The 20,547-nt window shown below is 36.6% G+C and overlaps 1 protein-coding gene across 5 annotated transcripts in view; it reads right to left on the bottom strand.

Annotated features, from left to right (window-relative positions):
- GRM1 (glutamate metabotropic receptor 1) overlaps positions 1-20,547 on the bottom strand; it is a 182,613-nt gene that overhangs the window by 123,531 nt on the left and 38,535 nt on the right. The window lies entirely within an intron of this gene.

The following is a 20,547-nucleotide window of genomic DNA, read 5'->3' as shown; positions in this document are numbered from 1 at the left end:
GCCAGATGTTTAAATCTATGAAGTGTGTCTATCACGTATGCTAGTTAAAAAGAATCCCAGAATTTTTGACTACACTCTTTACTGAAGCAACTAAATACTCATGCATGGTTGTTTGTTTTTTTTTTTTTTCTTTAATGGAAGGTACTTTTACTTTTTACATTTGTATTATTAGAGCTACAAAAGGTAACCTCATGCAAATCACACATCACACTATGTCCTCTCCAGCTTGTCTTTGTGCAATGTGAAGATGTCTTCACAGCTAAGTCACTAAAGCATATTAGATCAAATTCTCAGGCAGTGTGAATTTTCTTCCTAGGTTACTCTACTAATGGAAACACTCCAAGAAAACTGGCAAAAGATGTTGTTTGTTGGCAAGATAACCCAGTGTGTGAAGGCAATGCATCTTCAGAGAAAATAAACAAATAAACAACAGCCATTTCATCACTTTCAGAATTAATTAGCTCATAGGAATTTAATTTCAATTCCTGTACAGGCTCAGTATAGCAGAATGTGTGCATGAATGTGTGTGTTACACCAGCTTTCTGGTAGATTCACTTGGCACTACTCTCTGCAATTCAGCCAAAAGCTTAACTAAAATTCTCTGATACAAGATCCCTTACTTAAATAACATTTCACGTTTTTTTATGCCATAGTGTGTGGATAAAATTTCTGAGCAGCCAACAAAAGTAATATTTTTATTTGAACTAAATTTACTTTTGCCAAGGCTATTACTGTATTTGACTTCACTTTGTATCAGTCTGTATATAAAGCAATCAATCTTCTTCAGATTTCAGAGGTCTTACTAAAGTCTTTAAATACCAACAATAAAAGAGAAATAGCTAACTTTTTGTAAGAGTTAAAAATGTTTTCAACAGTGTTTATATGTTTGAGTGCAAATACAAAGCTGGAAAGCTGAAGGAACAGTAAACTCCATGTGAAATGCTAATTGTCTAAGATCCTTTTCTTACATCCTCCTTAGACCAGAACTCACTGTATTTTTCAGGTCACTGAAATGAATACTTTTCCTAATGGTTATTCAGCACTAAGTTATTTATACCAATTTGTTTCAGTAACAATGAATTCCAGAAGCACCACAACTAACAAAGCACTTATGCACTGTCTAGCTGGTTTCTGCATTTCTACACAGACCCCAGTGAATAACCACTGAGCCCCAACTTGGCACCTCCTTTCTTGGACCTCAGGCTCAGCAGGAGTCCCTCTGGCCCCATCCATGCTGACTGCCTGGCCAAGAGGCAGAAGGGGTAACTTGAGTTCCTGTGGAGTTAAAGAGCATTGCCTTGGGGTTTCCCCTCTGCAAAGACGGCAGCTGTGGTAAGACTGATACAAATTTTAATTCTGAAGAACTTTACTTGTCTACCAAATCTGTTTGAAATTGGCCAAGATTCTTAATACTTATTCTTTTTTATACTTATTTTTTCCTGTAGAAGTCAAGATAAGTGAAAGTGAATTTTGACCATATTCCTTCCCTTTCATATTCATTTTCAGAACTAAAATTTTAATAGCTAAGAATTCAGATGTTCAGCTCTTCCAGATTTAGCCTTGCCAGTAGAAAGTGTGATTGTCCATAAAGTAAAAGTTATATTACATTATTAAAGAGTGCACTCAGAAGTTTTCTTCACTTCCCCCCCCTCTTTTTTTTCCCTTGTGAAAGAGAATTGTGTGTTAAATTTAAAAGCATTCCAGCAAGACTGTGAAATAAGAAATTCAGCAAGCTTAAAAATGAAATCATTCTTGCTAATGAAATGTCCCAGATTCCTAAGCTTCCCTAGGACACAGCCAATTCCTATTAATATTATTATTAATAATAATATTTAATGACAGCTGGATAATAGACATCTTTTCTTTTTGCATCTTTCACCTTTGTAGTCTTTATTAGAAATTTTTTACATGGCATTTCTTATTACTGACTGATGGTACATTTCTTCCCAATACCAGATACTTCAATTTAGAACCAAGTTTTATATCTACACTTTTTTCTTCAAAGCCACAAGTTTTTCCTTTGATGAGAGGGAGTTTTTAATTAAAATAATCAAACAAAAAATACCCATATAATGGTTGAGAAACACTTAAACATGTATGTTAGAGATAGTCATCTCAGTGCTTTTAAATAACGACTTTTTTAAAAAAATCAATATCCAGAAGAACTGGATAGTTTATGGGAAAAAAATAATGAGATGTGAAGATTTCTACCAGTATTTAGGTCCATCCATACAACTTAAAATAAAAAATTACTGAGATCATTATATCTATGAGTGTCTGTTATTGAATGTTTACTGATGAGAATCCAGTTTCTCAGGGAAAAAAGCAGTCCCATTGGAATACAAATGTAGCTGACATATTGTTTGATATCACTATTCAGGAGACAAAGGCAGTTGTCCTCTTTCATTTGTAGCATTGTGGTTTTGGGTGTTGCACTAGATCTGCTCAGCCTGTAAAGGATGTAGATTTCTGCTGATTTCCCTCTAGTAAATTATAAAGAAACTAAAGTCCCTTTTTTTCCTCTGAAATGATTTTAAAAATTAGTAATATATTCCAGTTAGCACACATTTGTCCCTTGTGATCTTCCTTATGTAACCAAAGTACTATTTGACTTTCTGCATATTTTTACTTCAGGACAATGGAGGAAATATACAGTCACAATCAGTATTCCTAGATAATGCTGAGATATGTAGATCTAATTTATAGAACAACAGTAAAGCATCAACACATTAATTCTCAAAACCCTCCAGCAGAGAAACAAAGACAAGAAAGCATTAGACTGTCCATTTCACAGACTATAAAAACACCAGCTATTTGCAGGAGTCATCTGTTCAGGGCAACATAGTAGAAATAATAGTGATAAACCAGCATTTTCTTGCTATCAAGCTTTAGATAAAGATTGCACTTTCCTTTCTTCAAGCTGAAAACAACATACACTCCCCAGTTTGCACTCAGCAAAATTAGTCAAAGAGAAGTAGCAGCACAATCTGTACAACTCTGAGTTTTAAATAGGCCAATAATGTAGCCCATGGCCTAATACAACTACAGATATTGAAAAGTATTGTTTCAAAGCATGCTGGAAAAAACAAACAACAGGTATTTGTGCCGATGGGAATAGGGATGAAATACAACACTTGTCTCTGTTCTCATAATACCTCCTACTTCATTATTTTGGTCATCAATCTTAATTGACTCTAGATCTTCCAAAATTCACCTGTACTGGAAATGTCAAGCAGTGATTCAAAAACTTTCAGTGCTAATTCAGCAGCAGCTGACCACAAACACAAAATTCAGGATTCAGATAGTTTGTCTCAGTTTTCAATCTGATCTGAAATAATAGAAATCATGGTTGCCACAGACCTTTAACCTTTTAAGCAAGTACAAGCCACAGAATGGGAACATACTCCCCAAAAAAATCTCTAAAGAATATGTATTCTGAAATATTAAAAGGTTTAAAAAACAACCATTTGATTGCACATGTTGTCCACTATCTAAATGCTCTACCCTGCCATAAACAAAACACTTGCCAGACTGCAAGGCATAAATATACTTTCTTATGAATCTAACATTCTTTTAGCCAGTCCTGATCACTGTCAGCAGCTGTTCCAGAAATTTGGTTAGCAAAGCATGCTGAATATTCATTACTTCACCATAGCCCATTTTGATGAGTCTGTGTCTGTATCTCCAGCACAGCATTGCAATCCCTCCCTCACCACATACACTGAGACACCAAACAGATTCTCTAGGCTCCGCAAGACTTGCACCAGATCCTGCCTCTACCTGATGGTCTGGTGAAAAGGGAAAGCAAGGGAACTGATGCAGAATAATTGCAGCTGCAAAAGGAACCGATAGTTATGTAAACCTCTGTGCTTGAGACTCTGACAGGCTCACTCCATTATTAGAACATATTAATTAGCATATGCTCTCTGATTTTCTCTCTGTTTCTCTTCTTGACACACAGGAAAAAGAATATGAAAATAAGTGTTAATTCACCTAATAAATTAACATGTACCCAGTGGGAAAGGCATTGTTTGAATATTTTTGGGTTGTGTAACTTCATAATACATAAACTTTAGTCTAGCCTCATAGCTATGTTAAATAACCAACCAATGAGGATCTTGTATCAAGTATCAATTGTAATATGTTGATGAACAGAGTTTTTAATTCTGATATAACTGTGGAGCATGTCAGCTGGTAATTAAGAAAATGCTTAGCAAGATTTTCTTATTTGCCTTGAATTCCAAGAAAGACAGAAGGTGTCTGATGAAAGACCAAGAAGGAAGAAGATGGAAGAAAGGAAATTTAGTAGATGAGAACCTAGAGAAAAAGTCCCTAGGGATGTTGAGCAGTTCAGAAAACTCTCCTGCACCACTAAAATCCAGGCTAGTGTGACTCTGATTAATGGCAAAAGAAGGAATGAGAAGTGCTGGCTCCCCTTCTCAAGAATTATTCAGAAGTATTTGTAAGCCAGCCATATGTACCCATCAAATATATCTTTTGGCACTAGCAGTACAAAGGGGACTGTGCATTGTATCCTGCAGAGAAACCCAAAGCAGGGACAGGACACCTTGCCTGAGAGATGTGGGACCTGGAAAGACTCTACCTGGAACCTCAGCCACTGACACTTGAAATGGCATTAGCAGATTTTATGCCGATGGCAGCCTGGAATATAAAATTGACCATTGAGAGAATTTTTCTATTAAAAATAGGGGAAAAAAACCCAATGTTCAGTGTTCTACAGATCTTAAATGGCAAAATTGGTAGCATTGAGGGACCCTTCAGAAACAGGTGCTTTTAACTACAGAGAGATGATGACAATGATAACATGCTGTCTTTGTTGGAAATATCACCCTTTGTTCCTCAAAACACAGGGCTGCTATTTAAATGTTAGTCGCAGCCAAGGTTCCGTTTCTGCCATATGTCAGAGCACAAGATTACTTAATTACATACTTCTATGAAAGAAAATCACTGATTCACATCTGTCTTTGTTTTAAAATATATCCCCCTTTCAGCCAGCTGTATCAATTGCATTAAGTATGCCTAGTCTGAGTGCTGGTGTAAATTAAATGTACATAATCTAATCTTACAATACAAACAATAGATTCAGGAAATTAGTCTTATTTGAAGTTGAAAAGTTAAAATTCTCTTCTTAATTTGCAATATGTATTTATACCAAACTGATTGTAGATGTAAAGACAAATTGCTGTTCTATTATCACAAATCTGATACAGTCCTTAACTTCAGCATTGATAAAAACCCAATCATAAATCTAAGTCCTGTTTTCTCTCTAAAATAGCCCAAAAATTCTCTCTGACATTCATTCCCTTTGAGAAACTTCAACTACTAATTTTTAGAAGAATTTTTTTTTCAATATAAAATACCTAGCACTTAAAAGTACATAATTTTTAGTTGAAGAAAAGCTCAATACACTGCATCAGTGCCAGGTTCTATCATTACAGGCTGTCAAGCTTCAGGAGAAATCTGGTTTACAATAAAAGAGAAACCAGAGGTTTTGTGCCACTCAACCAAAACCACAACCCAAAAAGGAGTCCAGATGTATCAAAGCAGTTGCCCAAGGACCCAGAGATTGATGAAGCTCTCAAGAGATTCCCTCTCTTGAGGTTCAGTGCCAACAAAAGAGTCTCCAGCACTGCTGGCCCCAGCTATGAACCAGCATCCTGAATCACTACCCTCAGGTCAAGGGGTTCTCACACCAACAGTACCACAAAAGACTGGAAACAGCTTCAGGCCTTTCTCTCCCTAAAAAGGGAAGCCACAAGTTTATTTGAAGAGCCCCAGCTTCAACTAGCTCCAGGGAAGTACAGCTCCACGTCCTAGCGGTGCTAGTCCCATCTCACAACTGGATGGAAAGTCACCCAGAACAAAAATCCCTCAACATCACAATCTGCTTGTTACGTATAAGTGAGGAGTCTGGATGCTACTTCTAACAAAGAAATGCATGTAAATTATATAAACATGTATTTCCCAAACTTAAATTTATTTTGTGAAGGGGTATGAAAAGCTAGACAATAGAAAGCATACAACTTGAGAAATGGCAAGGAAGCACCTAATTAAATGGCCCTTTTTCACTTCTGAATGTTTGGTTGGGTATTTTATTGACACACATTTACCTGCTGGTTAACAAATATTTTGGTGCACAGACATGCCTTTGTCTTCTCAAAACATCATGAGCTTTTTTGGCTACTAGATATGCTCCAGAAATTATAGGAGAAATTGTGGATGTTCAATTAAAGATTAGCCCTTTGAGCATGAGACAAAACAAAGAAAGAATTTAAAGAAAACATTAAATATAGCATAGAGTGAGCAAATGAATGATAAGATGCAACAGACTCTCACAACAAGGAAATCACGTATGCCAGCTGTATGAAATATGTGGCTATAAAGACAATATAAAAATAAAGATTAGACGAAAATCATATTCTGTCTTGAAAAATCCAAAATAGGTGGCCTATTTATTAGAACAAACAGTTACCTCATTTACACTGAATTCAGAAACAAAATTACAAATAACCTCTTACTGCACACATAGAAAAGGACCAAGACACTAATGCAGGTAAAAGAAGCACAAAAAATGCTGGTTTTCAATTTCTTCAAGACTTTGTCACTGCTATAAAATTATATCACTTTCTTCCATGACTACAGCTAACATTTTATTCTATACAAAGCTTATAAATACATCTATTGGCTTTTTTTAATCAAGTTACTTCTTTGACCTTTTTGAGTGCAAGTCTCAGCTTGTTTCTGAATCTTCTTCCCTTCTGTGCTGTAGGCAACTTAATTAGCATGATTAGAGTCAAGCTAAAGATATATTGACAATAACTTTGCTCATTCTTTGCTACCCTACTGTATGTTACTCTGTGCCAATTTTTAAACTGTAATAGAATCTTACTGCTTACATTTTATACTAGAAAATTGCTATTTAGTAGTCCAGAATAAAATGTTAAATCATAAGTGCATGCTGTTGGAATAATAATTTAAAACCAGAGCCTAATTCATATTTGCTGCCTTTTTTAAGCAAATCTATCCAGAACAAGCATGTTGTCCCTGCCCTTGCCCATATAACCTCAGTAAGAAATGTGAGGACAAAAGTGGGAAGCCTGCATGGGAGGAACCTCTACATATCCCAGAGGATCAAAGTGTCCAAGATACAAAAATCCCTACACCAGAAGGTGACCTACAGCTCTCATTTACTTTAACAGGGCCCTCATATTTACCAGGGTAAGAGAAATGATGTTATTGTCTCTTTACTTAAAAAATTCCCTCCTTTCTCAGCAACAGAAGGCATGGTGCCAGAATAGGACCATTTTCTGTCCTGAAAGGCAGAAGAATTTAACGAACAAACTATTTGTTTCCTTCTGTATATATGCTTTCTAACCTCTTTATCTGATGCTGGAATTCCTGGACTTTGGAATGACTGCATATGTCTTATTCCTATAGCAAACGCAGTAGGGAGGCAGGGAGACAGGGGGATGGACAGACAGGAAGGTGCCTTTAGAGGTCAACTTGGCCATGTGTAGAGAGCTCAGCATGACTGCTCTCCTTGCTCTGGTACTGCAGGAAGATCCTAACCTTTGAAAGGAGGACTGTGAAGCAGGGCAAGCTCCTCTTCGGGTGTGTCCTCCTTTTGCTGGTAGAGTATTGCGTACATCATGGAGTTTCTGTGCTGCAGCGCATGTTTGCAGCTATTTCCTAGGGACATGTTTTGGGAGTGTTCATCCTGTGCTCTCATGGACATATTTTTATGGGTGTTGATAAGAGAAGCCAGAAGCTAAGCTGCATACCTTATACCCTATCTCCTAAGGCCAATCTCAGACAGAAGCTTTATATTTTCACAGCACTGCTCCATGTTATTACAGAACACTCCCTTTTGGCATTTTGGACATCTTCTAGATAACTTTGCCAAAGATCAACACTTTCCTTAAGAATAAAAGGAAAGCTGACATTACATAAGGATTTTGAAGCTAATTCTATGGGGAGCCAAAAACCCAGATGATGGTTATCAGGATCAGCATGATGCTGTGAATGCATGCAGCACTCTCCCATGCTCCTGAGAACTTCAGTCCACATAACTTACATTGCATTTTTGTAGGTCACAGAAGAAAAAAAAATGGAGGCTTGTATAATTATAATTATCCATAGGAGCAGGATGGAGTCTCAGACTAGTGAAAACAGCGATAGATTTTGATCTGTGGAGTCACTAACAGCCAGGATTTCAAAAGCATAAATAAAACTATAAAAATGGATGAATAATACATCTGCTGGAAATTACACTTGTGAGGAGATCAAAATTATTTACCAATTTGGAAATGATGGAGGGTTAAATGTTATGACAATTTATTTTGACATTTTCTAGAAGAAATTGATTCAGCATTTTCAAAATAGGAGCATTCTGACTTTCTATTTTGAAATAGCCTATTTGTTTTGAAATTGACACAAGATTGCTCTGGATTTAGGAAGAAATGTTTGGGTTGGCAAAGAATAAAATTCTTCTTCCTGCTAAAAAAAGGAAACAAACTATTAAAGTCATTAAAAATTGTTTCAGGTTGCTATAAGCATTGCCTCCAGAATGCTTAGTTCAGCCACTAAACTTTCAAAAAGATGATAAAATCGATCATTTGTACAGATCTTTGAAAATCCAGCAGGGATAAAAGCAACTGGAGATGCATACCTTTCAAAGACCAAGGAAGGCCCTGAGGTTTGTTTTTCCTGGGCTACCACCCACTGCAGCATAAATTGGTTTTGTATGTAACAAAGCCAAGAAAACACATACGTATAATTTGAAGCACTGCACAGCTGCTTTTCTCTCTGTACATCTGCCCCTATCATTCAGCCCTTCATATACTCCGTAATGATCAGTCGACCTGACTCCTTCAAGATAGATGCAAATCACTCCCTGCCTCAAGGGGAGACTTCAGTTACACAGCAAGGCTCCTTCTGCTTCTCAGTCTGAAAATTTCTGGCTGTTTCATTTAATGGATCCCAAAGCTGCATATTAAGTTACATACAACATGTAATGACACAGAAAATACAAGAGTTGATGTCTCATTTTTATGTTAAATTCAATTTATACTTGGAGTGTCTCCCCTATTTCAGCTTTCACTGTGCTGCAGATTTTAGGCATTAACAATGTACGAAGTTTATTTTAGAGCATGCCAGAAGCAGAGAGTTGGAGAATTTGGCTAGGTAAGGAGCAGGTGTATGAAGATATGTTTGTCTAGGGACTCAAGGGGATTTGAGGTTAACAGGAAAAGTAAATTTTAATCCGGTAGAAAACCTTGCAAGGGAACAGCCACATTCTTTAGTGGAAAATGCAATCTCAAAATCATTGATTACAAGGAACTCTGAATATTACAAAGGGATCACAAATCCAGTTTTCTCTAATCCAAGGACTCTGGCTTAAGGAAAGCTTCAATTTTTAAAAGATGAACAACTAGATTTGATAGCACAACTTTCATTGCCTTAAGCCAGGAAAAGGAGACTTTAGGTAGGTCTCCATCATTTTGCAGAATCTGTTTCTGGAGCTCTGTCAGAGAAATAGAAGCTTTTATCAGCGTGCCTATACAGTCTGAAAGACCCACAGCACCTTAATAAACACTTTCTTCTCCAGACCCCCAATCAAGCTATTTCCATGGTTGTCAGGACTTGACAAACAGCTGCTCCTGCTGATATTGAGCACCTCCACTTTAGCAGTGAGGCCATGACCCTCATGCAACATCAAAATAACATTTTTGGAAGCACACAAAATTTATCTTCCTTTTCTGCTTGGTGTTTGGTCTTTCCTGCACATTATTTGCTAAAATATTGTTATTCAGCTTTAAATATTATTACTGTTTGCATGAGTAGCAGTAGTATTTAGCAAACTCAGTTATGAGCCAAGGTTACCCCTCTTTGTATGGCATTTCACTGACCTAAAATATTGCCCTTTCCCCAGAGTGTTTGTAGCATGCCGAACTTTAAAAACAGTACATTTAGTTAGAAAATGACATGAGAACAAACATGATGCTATGTCTAACATAAATGATGAAAATTAATCCAGGTAGACTCATTTTCCCTCTTCCACTTTAATGACTTGGTTTAATTAAAAGCCAGCAGGTGTAAAGTACAAAGACATTCTCTTATATTCAGACTAATATTGGGAACTCATGGGCACCATGAGTTAACCATAAGTTAATAACTTAGGAAGTTCTAAAGAACAACATCTGGAATTTGTACACCAAAGATGAAAATTACAAGAAATGCCAATCACCTGGTTTGAAAACAAAATGGTCAGACAATCTTCTAGGAGATACATTGCTTCACAGAGGAAAAAAGAGTAGAAGTAAAAGATCTTAATTTGAATCACAGGCACTGAATGTTTACCACTGACAAACACAAGCCTAGAATGTATGCATATTTCTCTTTTTTACAGGTAAGATCTTCATTTCAGGAAGATATTCTTATTTCACATTTGCATTAGGAGCCCAGAGTGTCACTCATGATTCACAGCAGCATGAAAACAGAATTCAGCCCCTGATATTTTACTGGAGAGGTTCAGTTCAGCAAAAGCATTCTTGTATGGAAGCCTGATGGGCTAGCAATCCACCACTTTTTCTGTTTGGAATCACGATTCTGCTTTTTCACATATCTTAACATACCTCAGTCTAGATCAGAAAAAAAAATCATTGCCTGTAACCAAATCTCTATCACACTTCATCTCTGTCTTACATAAAGACTTCTATAACTCATCCTCCCCCACTTCCACATTCTATTTGGCTCCCTATAATGGATGTTTTTCTTTCTTGCATTTTAGTTCTACCTCTTCTCCTTTCTTAGCCTTTTATCCTTCCTCCTTCTTAATTCTGCCTATATCTCTCTAAAACAGCAATTGTTACCCTGCTGGAATAGCTGGTTGTACAATTACTTAAGTCTCCCCATCTGAGAAGTTTTCCCATAAACATAATGGCAAACAGATAAAAGAAATCAGTCATACTTGGACATAGACCTCTCGAGAAACATTGTGCTCTATCATATTCTATTTTTATTAAACTTAGAGACAATGGAGAGTGTCTTGTAAATGCTGCAAGCTCCTCATTGCTGTTAAGGTTCATTTAAAATACGCCGTAATCACCCAGCTGAGACAATTCCTTTGAGATGCAAGCAGATTAACACTTCTAGCCTTGTACTGTAGGTGTTCCACTGGAAACCAGTCCGGGCACTGGCCTTAGCAGCGGTGCTTTCAATAGACTGCAGCATTTGGTTTGTTTGCTGGCATTATGCTACCCCTTAGTGAGTCCCCACATGCACTCAGCTTGCACTCTGAGAATGATCAGCTGTCAACCTCCAAAGTCAGAGCACTGGCCTATTTTCTCTTCCTTATACCTTTGCCTCTCCTCAGAACTTGGTTTTAAAATACCAGGGATGGCTTATGAGTCCAGATTCAAGGCAATTACAGCATTTCAGGTCTTTAAAGGCAACTGTGGTTAATATGATAACAAATCCATCTTGTATTTTTAATAGCAATAATAATGCAAAGTCCCATCAAGAACAATTGAAAACAACAAAAGGAGCAGTCTTACACAGCTGCACAGCTACTTTTGAGTGGGAGGGCCTCTTTTTTTTTGACTGCTTGTTGCACATCTACAAACAAAAAGAGGCTACATCATTCCTAAATTGGTAGGTTTATTTAATTATGGCTTTAGGTGTAGGGTGCTCATCTGCCTAACACAAAAAAAGAGTCATGAAATTAACCTGTTCCTCAAGCATCTCCTTTATATGAGTAAGATTTTCAAGAGCAAGCTTTGCTTATCTCCATTCCTGATTAGAGAAATGCTAAAACACTTCATGACTTAACAGAAAGGAAATTACACCAGCACTACAGACTTTTTACTACACAAAATAGCAGGTGCTTGAGGGTTCAAGAAAGTCCAGACTCAGGTAAATGGGGGAGAAAGACCAAGCAAGGAACAAAATACAGTATGCAACGAACTGAAGAATGCAAGTAATATATAACAGTAAGGAAGCAGCTAAAAGTGTATATTCAGAGGTACACCAAAGGAAGAGTAGAGAAAATTTATAGATTATAAATGGCAACTTATAATGATTCACCCTGCTGTGAGAAATAAGCAGGAATCATAACTGGAGTCACATTCACATTCTTATTTCTGCATACAGAATTGCTTAAATCTGACCTATTATGCAGCTTTCCTGATCCTGTTGACATGCAAGAGATGATTTTAAGCCTCATCTTAGCAATGAAAAGAAGGAATTGAGTTTGATTCTGCAAAGCAGAAGAAAAGAGATCACTCAGTTTCTATTAAGCGAACAACAGTAGTGTATTTTTCTTTCTAGCTCTGACTTGCATTACACCCTTCCAGTATTACCCTCAAAGAAGGCCAGAAAGAAAAAAATCCATAAAACTGAATTAATAAATACAACCCCATCACCAGCAATAAATACAACCAAATCACCAGCATGTAAAATAACTGTATGAGCCCTAGGTATCAAAGCTTACCCACAAATAGCTCATAGTGAATAATGCATGTGGTTTAAAGTCAGTTAAAATATGTGCCAGGTCACTTATCAGGCAGCAGTGAATTTGCAAGAATTTGAAACAAAATTCTTCTTTTGATTCTCCCTCTCTGACGTACAAATAACTGAACTAAGATGCAGATAAGTAAAGACTGGAATGATATGTGGCCAAGAGCTGGCCAGTCTTTAAGTCCACAGTCTTTTAGTCCTATAGCAGAACAGGCTGGTGGTGCTGAAAAGGCAACAGTGAAACATGAAAGAGCCAGCTTTGACTTTGTGAAACAAGTTCTTGACATCATTGGGTCCTAAAGCCCAACTATGCCTCAGAAACTGAAAGGATTTTTCTTGGCTGAAAAATTCAGCAGAAAACCAACAGACTAAGAATCTATCAACATGGGTCAATTGCCTGTAGTCACTTTAATTTCTGCTATTGAGACATACTGTATTTGCCTGCCAGATTACAACATTTGCATGACCTAAAATTTTCACAGTGCATGTTCATGAGGATGCTTCAGGGCTAGCCTCCCTTCAGATGAATTCAGCTCCTCAGACTGCTGAAAGTTGTGCATGTTTTCCAGCCTTGGAAATGTACCAGGGTTCTCCAGCAAAGGCCATTAGGTTAAGGGCATTTGTAAAAGGAAGGAAAAAAATTAATGAAAAACAGGCAATATATAAAATATATATGGCCTTTCTCCACAGCATCATGCTCTTTATTTTGCCTTCTCTGCTTAATGAGCCAAAGGTTTAAACAAGCACTAAGTTTCTGCACTGAAAGTGCAGCCAACTGATTATTCAAAGGAGCTCTAAAGATTTTCATTCCCTCCTTTCCAGAATGCAGGAGAAAGGTGCTTAAATTGCAACATAAATTATTTTCCCCTTGGTGTGCTTGTGCCTGTCAAAATAAGTGTTGTTTGTATGGGTACAGCTCAGGCAATTATCATCATCTTCAGTCAATAATTTAACCCTATCATCAATGTTCTTCTAGTGATCCAAAAACTGGAACTGTTACTAACAGTTGACTGTATATATTCCAATATTGCAAGAGAAAAATCTATTTTTATACCAAAATATATCAAGAAACAAGAATTATTCTTAAATAATAATTCAAAAAAATTGTTATGATTATTCCAGGTAAGATTAATCTTCAATTTCTGTTTTTCTTCTTAAAAAAAGGTGATTAATTTGCTGCTTAGAATTAAGAAAATAAACCTTAAAAAAACTATAGAGTTTTACATTTTGAGCGAGGGTTTTGCTCATGTTTTTTATCAGAACTTCTATAAGTTTCATTTCTATTTGCACACTAAAAGGAACTGAAAGTAAGCTAAAAATTTGAAAGGTCACAGTATTAGGGTCTTATATTAACTGTTGCGAGAAAAACAAACTTTGGTTCTTAACCATTTATGAAGAACCTCAGCCTCACAGAGACATGCCTGACAAAGTCTGGCCCTACATAAATTATGCAAAGACCCTTGAAATAACATCATTCAATATGATGCCTTCACATAAAAGTACAACATCATTTTCCAGATGAGCAGCAGCCATCCAGCTCCTGTTTTTTGCAGGGGCATGATGAAACATATATTGCCTAATAAATAAACCCTTAACACACGGCACTACCTTAATAACTCTATTATGTAACATCCACACTAGTTCATCGACAACAAGCAGATCCTGAACTTTTGCACATTTTCAGGGTTGGAAACCTTTGCAGAAAACTTCAAGGTAAATTATTTCTGTCAAGGTTGGTCTTTCCTTGCATTCACTTGGACTCTACTAGCTTAGATAACTCTTCCTGCAGAACCCATGCCAAGATATTTTGAAAACTCTGAACCAAGTCCTAGCTTTCCTTTGCTAAGTAAGAAGCATAAACTGCACTAGAATCCCAGAAGTTTTAAGAAATCTAGAAATGTGAGGGCTTTACCCCACAAATTTTACCATCATAAAATTCAAGCATAACATTTGGTAATTTTATTAAGACACTTAGTTGTATGTTTTTGTTTCCTCTCCTATTCCAGTGACTTAAGCAAGTAAAAGATACAATTCCTTTGCTTTGACAACCAATTCCATTACATCTTCACAAGCAAAAAAACCACCAGTCCTTTATTTTCTCTCATTTATGGAAAAGGTATGTTAATGCTACCATTAAACAGTGTATATTGTTTAAAACAGGTTTTCACAACCTTTTTGTCAAGCCAGAAAGCTTTCATATCACTTTAAAAACTGACTAAATATTTACTTTATTAAAACATCTTAACTTATAAATTGGTATTTTAATAATCATTTGCAAAACACCGATATTTTACCTACCACTTCTGTACATTTCATCCTCATTTAAAGCACTGAGTGCATACACAGAAATAGCTAAGGATTACTAGGTGTTTTTAAAACTATTTCTGGATGCCCATGTAAAAGAGGTTTAGTTACATTCAAAACCTAGTTTAACTCACATCACATAGAAGCAAGAAGTAAAAAGACAAAAGAACAGCCCCCATATTTTAAAAATTGCCCACAGCAGTACATAAATCCCACTTACCATAAAAAATATGTATTCTTCTTGTATCCTTTGGTCTCTGTAAAAGTGAGCATTGCTTTTTTTTAAGACTCAAAATGCAGTTCTGCTCAAATATACTGCTATTTAATTGGCACTTAATATGCAATGCCATTTTTACATGGGTTGGTGTTATTGTAGTTTAGAGAGTAAACAAAATATGCTTGCTCAGTCTTCTTGCATCATGTAATTCTGTTTTCATCCACACAGATTATAAATTCTTGTCATAGTGAACAAGTGATAGACTGCAACTACTAAAGGAACCATGAATAAGGTATAAAATTTTCTAGGGACATGCTCTGAGGTCTCAGACTTTAAAGTTAGCAGTGGATCCCATTACAAACCTGGATAATGTTCAAGAAATGGTTAGATGTTGCCAGGTGGGACTATCTTAATTGACAATACTTTGTTTAAATGTCAACTTCAGTTAGACTCTGAAAGGATTTGAAAAATGATAATGACTTATTTCAGCATTTCGCAGAAGCTACCTCAATTTTAATCCATGAATTTGAATCCAAACCTAGCTAAACTTCTGATTATATCTAAATATTTATTTAAACACAGTCTTCCATTAACCTGGAGTGTCAACAACAGAAACATTAAAAGTAGTCATTCTAAACATCTTTGGTCATGGAGGTACCAGGAAGAAAAAGTAGTCCCCTTTCTTGCAGCAAAATGTATGGAAAGTAAACCTTTGGGTCTTAAATTACTAATTTTCTTATTATTTTCAGCATGAAAATTGTCTTGTCATCTTTACTTTGTACTTTCAAACCTCTGAGTTTTACCACCCAGACTGCCCTCTCAAAGAACAGCACATGGAATATGAATGGTTTGGGTTCAATCATATATATTTGGCAGTGCTAAATTACTACCAGTTTTCTTAACACATTCCCATTCATAACAAGTTGGCATAAAACAGTATTATGAGCAACATTGTACCATATCTACTATTTTTATTAGTTTTATAAGGCCCAAAGCTATCCTAGATAATCTGCACTAGCACAAGGCAGGGTTTTTCCCCCATTGACAACATAATGTTGGTTCTTACTGATTTCTTTGTAATCTTATAAATACCTAAAAATAGCAATTTTTATTCTCAATGGAATTAAACATATTGGCCCTGCAAAACATTTCAGCTGCTTTAGGAGAATGTGGACATTTGTCATTGATTTTTCATAAATATGGGGCAGCCCAAGTGATGAAGACATGGTGCATTGGACAGCAGAGTCCAGCATCATTCTTTCAGCTAGTCAAATTTAAAAGAACAGTCCTTATCCATCATATCCTCTGATGGTCAACTCCTTTATGAAGAATATTCCATCAGCAGTTGAACATTCTCAGTCATTTGATAAGTAATGCATGAGCCAGGGACTCATCAGGGAGCAAGAGGCAGGCAGTCTTCTAAGCCACCTGTGTGAGGTGGCATTTGTGATATTCTTATGTTATTTGTGATGTCAGAGCTGAATGAAGGAGAAATACATAACATTATGCTTTTGGCACTGCAAGCTGTGTCATCTGTAACCTTGGTCAGCAGCCAAATGCTCACTCAGCCACTTGCCAGCTACCCTACTGAACAGAACAAAGGTAGAAAACAGAGAGAAAAAAATCTCACAAGTTAAAATACAGAAAATTACCATTACAGGCAGAAAACTTAGCTTGGGGCAAATTAAAATATTTTTTTGCCAATTAAATATATTCAAACAGAGAGAAACTTTGGTCACTTCCTTCTCCTGCTTCCTTGCAGAAAGCCCAGCTTCCTGACCAGATTCTTTCTCCTCCCTCACTAAACGATGTTATGGATCTGTCAGCTTCTGCTATCACTTTTTGACAGCTGGGGTGATTATACTGCATAGGGTTTGGGTGCCTGCTTTAGCCATGGTGTCCTCAAGTGCAGAGGCTCTCCTTCCTCTGCTGTGATGGAGCTGAAAAAGGCTCAATAGTCTCAGTGCTAAGGAACTGAGGGCTCTGACTGGGGTAGGCAAAGCATTCCCCTGTCAAATGCTGTACCAATTCAGTGGGATTACATGTGTGTTCTGCCATAAAATCCCAGGCCTTGGAAGGTGATAACTGCCCTAGGCATCTGCCAAAATCCTCCCACACACCCTGCTGCCCAGGGATTGACCACATCAGGTCACATTTCTCTGTCAACTCACCAACAAATTGTTTGCTCTTGCACTTGGATGCAATCAAGTTCCACTTATCCAGAAATATCAGATAATAGAACCAAACAGTTTACAGTGATAATGCTTTGTCAATATTTTAGAAAGTATGAATTTAAATGCCATAGCCATTATTTATATTGGCTTTTGAAGGGGAAGCAGTCAGAAAAAAATTCACCACAGTAGGTACTCTGAAAGCTCCATCATCCTATGCTAAATGAGTTTTATTAGATACATAGAAAGAACAGACTTGCTCTTCAAAATGGGTTGACAGAGAATCCAACCAGACCTTCATTGCTAAGCATTCAAACTTTGAGAGAGTGCTCTACTGACACTTAAAATTTATAGTTCTGCAACAGCCCATACAGCAGCATTATTGGAGACTGTAAAGCATCAGAAGGCCTTCAGAAGTAAAACAGTACCTTCCACGAATGACTGTACTGAAAACTAGCATGTGCATTAATATAACCCTTCCTTTGTAAAGTTCTTTGTACTTTTACACAGACCATTGAGTGTAGGAGTCTGAGAACAAATTGTGAAAGAGCATTTTAATTTCCAACTATTCATCTAAAAATTTCTCCAATGAGCTCAGAGCATCTCTTAAAACTGGTTATTTCATTTGTTTCTCATCTGCTTTGCATTACCCGTATGGATTCTGAAAAGTCAGTTACACACCTTTTCTTGATGCATAATCTCAATGGATATATAGGAGATTCATCAATCTTGCAAAATTCTCACAAAATCTAATTGATGCTTATTAAGTAATATAAAACCCACTGGCCTGCATAAACATGATTAGACACATGAGGTTGATCATCTTCCTACATAATCTCTTCACATCAAAACTAATTTCTGCTAAAAGAGCTATCACCTGAACTCCCGTAAGAGTACAGTTCCATTTTTTGCATAATTTTTGCCTTTGCTTACTCCAATTCTATTCTATTATTTCTTTTTATACAAAAAGCCATGACCAAGTTTTGCCTTCTTTCCCTTTCATTCTCAGTCTCTTTCAAAATTTATCATCATCATTTCATAGTTTAATAAATTTTCTTACTCATTCTCTGCTACATTTCAACACAACTTCAAAATACCTGCCATTCTGCCTCAGGCAGGATTGTAACCTCATCTATTGTACTGTTTTAGAGAGAGGAATTCAGAGAGAGGAATTCCCTTCTCACTAAAATAACAGACCCCCACTTCCAGTAGCAAAGGAGACTGAACTTAAGATTAAACAGAAGTCAAATTTAATTCCCAGATCTCTTTCTGATAGCATGAATTTAGTTAAGCTAAGCTGTTCCTGTCTACTTTGACAAATAGCAGTATTGAAGATGCAGCAGGAAGAGAACTATTTAGCCAGGTGTTCCTTTGCAAAGGCTCCCTCTTTACAGTGAGTCAGAGCAGACTGTGGGGTTGATAAAATGTGGCTGATAATAAACCTGTGGGTAAACTAAAGGCTTTGTTTAGCTTATTATTGAAAAAAAATCTTGATTTCTCATTCACTCTCACTTCCTTCAATTAAAAGAATGTTCTTAAAAGGCTCTTAGTTTTTTGCTTAGCTGGTTACTTGAATAAAAAAGACTGAATAGCGCATCAAAATAACATTAAAGTGTGCCTTGGTTCTTGTTTGTATATAGATGACCAAATTCATAGCACTGCAGTTCCACTGCAACTTACTTATTCACAAGTTTGCTAATTTGCCATTTTTTTAAATCACTTAATTAAGACAATTCAAAGAAAATTTCTTTTCTTTTAGTTCTGCAAGCACATAAGAACATGTGCAAGCCCTATAATACTTTTTATTTCAACCAGCTGTCGTGCACAATCTAGACTATGCAAAGCAATAACCAGCCTGTTTTACAACTGACAGAACCCATTCAGCCCTGAAAAGGAGTCTCCCATACTCAACTACCAGCATAAAGGAAGAGTATGTGAAAATCTACCTGAAAAATACATAGTGATTTCCAAAGAAATTCCATTATTCCATTTAATAGGTGGGCATTTCTGACAAAAAGCTAAGAACTACACTGTTGAACAAATTCTAAGAAAAACAACTGAAATTTATGGACCAGTGTTATGTTTGGTAAGGGCTCAGAGCCAAAATTTAAAGCTTAAATATTCCACATATCCAAGGAGTAGGGGATTGAGTGGTTTAATAGGAACCCAATGTTTGTGGCTTAATGCATGAGGTCTAATTTATTTGGTTCTCAGTATGATCAGCATCAAGAGGGAGCAACAAAATCAGTGAACAATGAGACACTGGTTTCTTTGTGACAATACTCAAAGAAAGCACAGCACTGCCCAAAAGCTTCAGGGTGTTTACTAAAAGACCAGGGAGGCTGTCACTGAGACTAATTTTATTATATTCAGTTTCTTCTAGTCACTGAAAACCTGTACATAAAACATGTCACTCCCAAAGCCTTCCATTATTCATTTCAACTGCTGCAAACTAAATTATGCACTTGAACTAAATGTGCACTTGCATGTGCACAATCTGGAACATACAATTTTCAATACAGTCTTCCTCTTTGTTTTATTTTACTGCTGACAGTTGTCCAAATGTGCTACATCTTATCTTCACAACCTTCTGGAGATACTCTAGAACCTCAGCTTCAAAAAGATAGCAAACAAGGACTGCAACAAAAAATTGACGAGATTGACTTAATGCTTTCAGTCTATTCCTTAGGCCAGAGTAGGTATCTGACTTGTAGAAACCATAACTGTGGGTTTTGAAGAGCAATACAGTCAAGGGAGGACAATTCCACAGCAGAGACCAAAAGGAGAGGATCTCAGTCACAAACACAGACACAAAGACTTTAGGGAAAGAACGGGACAAATAGAAGTGAGGATCAAATGACAGCAGAAGCTAAGTAGGCATGGAAATAACTGACAAGGGTCTTGAAATAATTAATTTAAACATTCCTTCAAGGAATGTTAAAATTACAAATAAAGAAACAGAGACTAAATAGAAGGATTAAAGCAGACATTATCAATCCAACACGAAAGACAGAAAATATCCATCCTCATCATTTGAGCAATGTTCATCAAGACAGAAAAGTGGACAAAGACATTGCAGAAATCAAGGTGAAAGTCAAAGAAGCCTCAAAATAAGAAATATCACAAAAAAATGAAATTGTGGATAAAATGCATGATATAACTAAATGTACTATATTTTAGTGATTACCTACAAAGATAAACTCTAGTAGAGCAAAGCAACCATTCTCATTTTGATAAAAACAGCCTTTTCTGTCCAATACACACCTGCACTGTTACTCTAGTGATATAAAGACACACATACATACTCATTTAGCCATC

The sequence above is a fragment of the Zonotrichia leucophrys genome, chromosome 3 (assembly GCF_028769735.1).
Source record: "Zonotrichia leucophrys gambelii isolate GWCS_2022_RI chromosome 3, RI_Zleu_2.0, whole genome shotgun sequence".
Taxonomy (NCBI): Eukaryota; Metazoa; Chordata; class Aves; order Passeriformes; family Passerellidae; genus Zonotrichia; species Zonotrichia leucophrys.
Note: the sequence above shows the minus strand (reverse complement) of the source record. Positions and strands in the feature narration are given on the sequence as shown.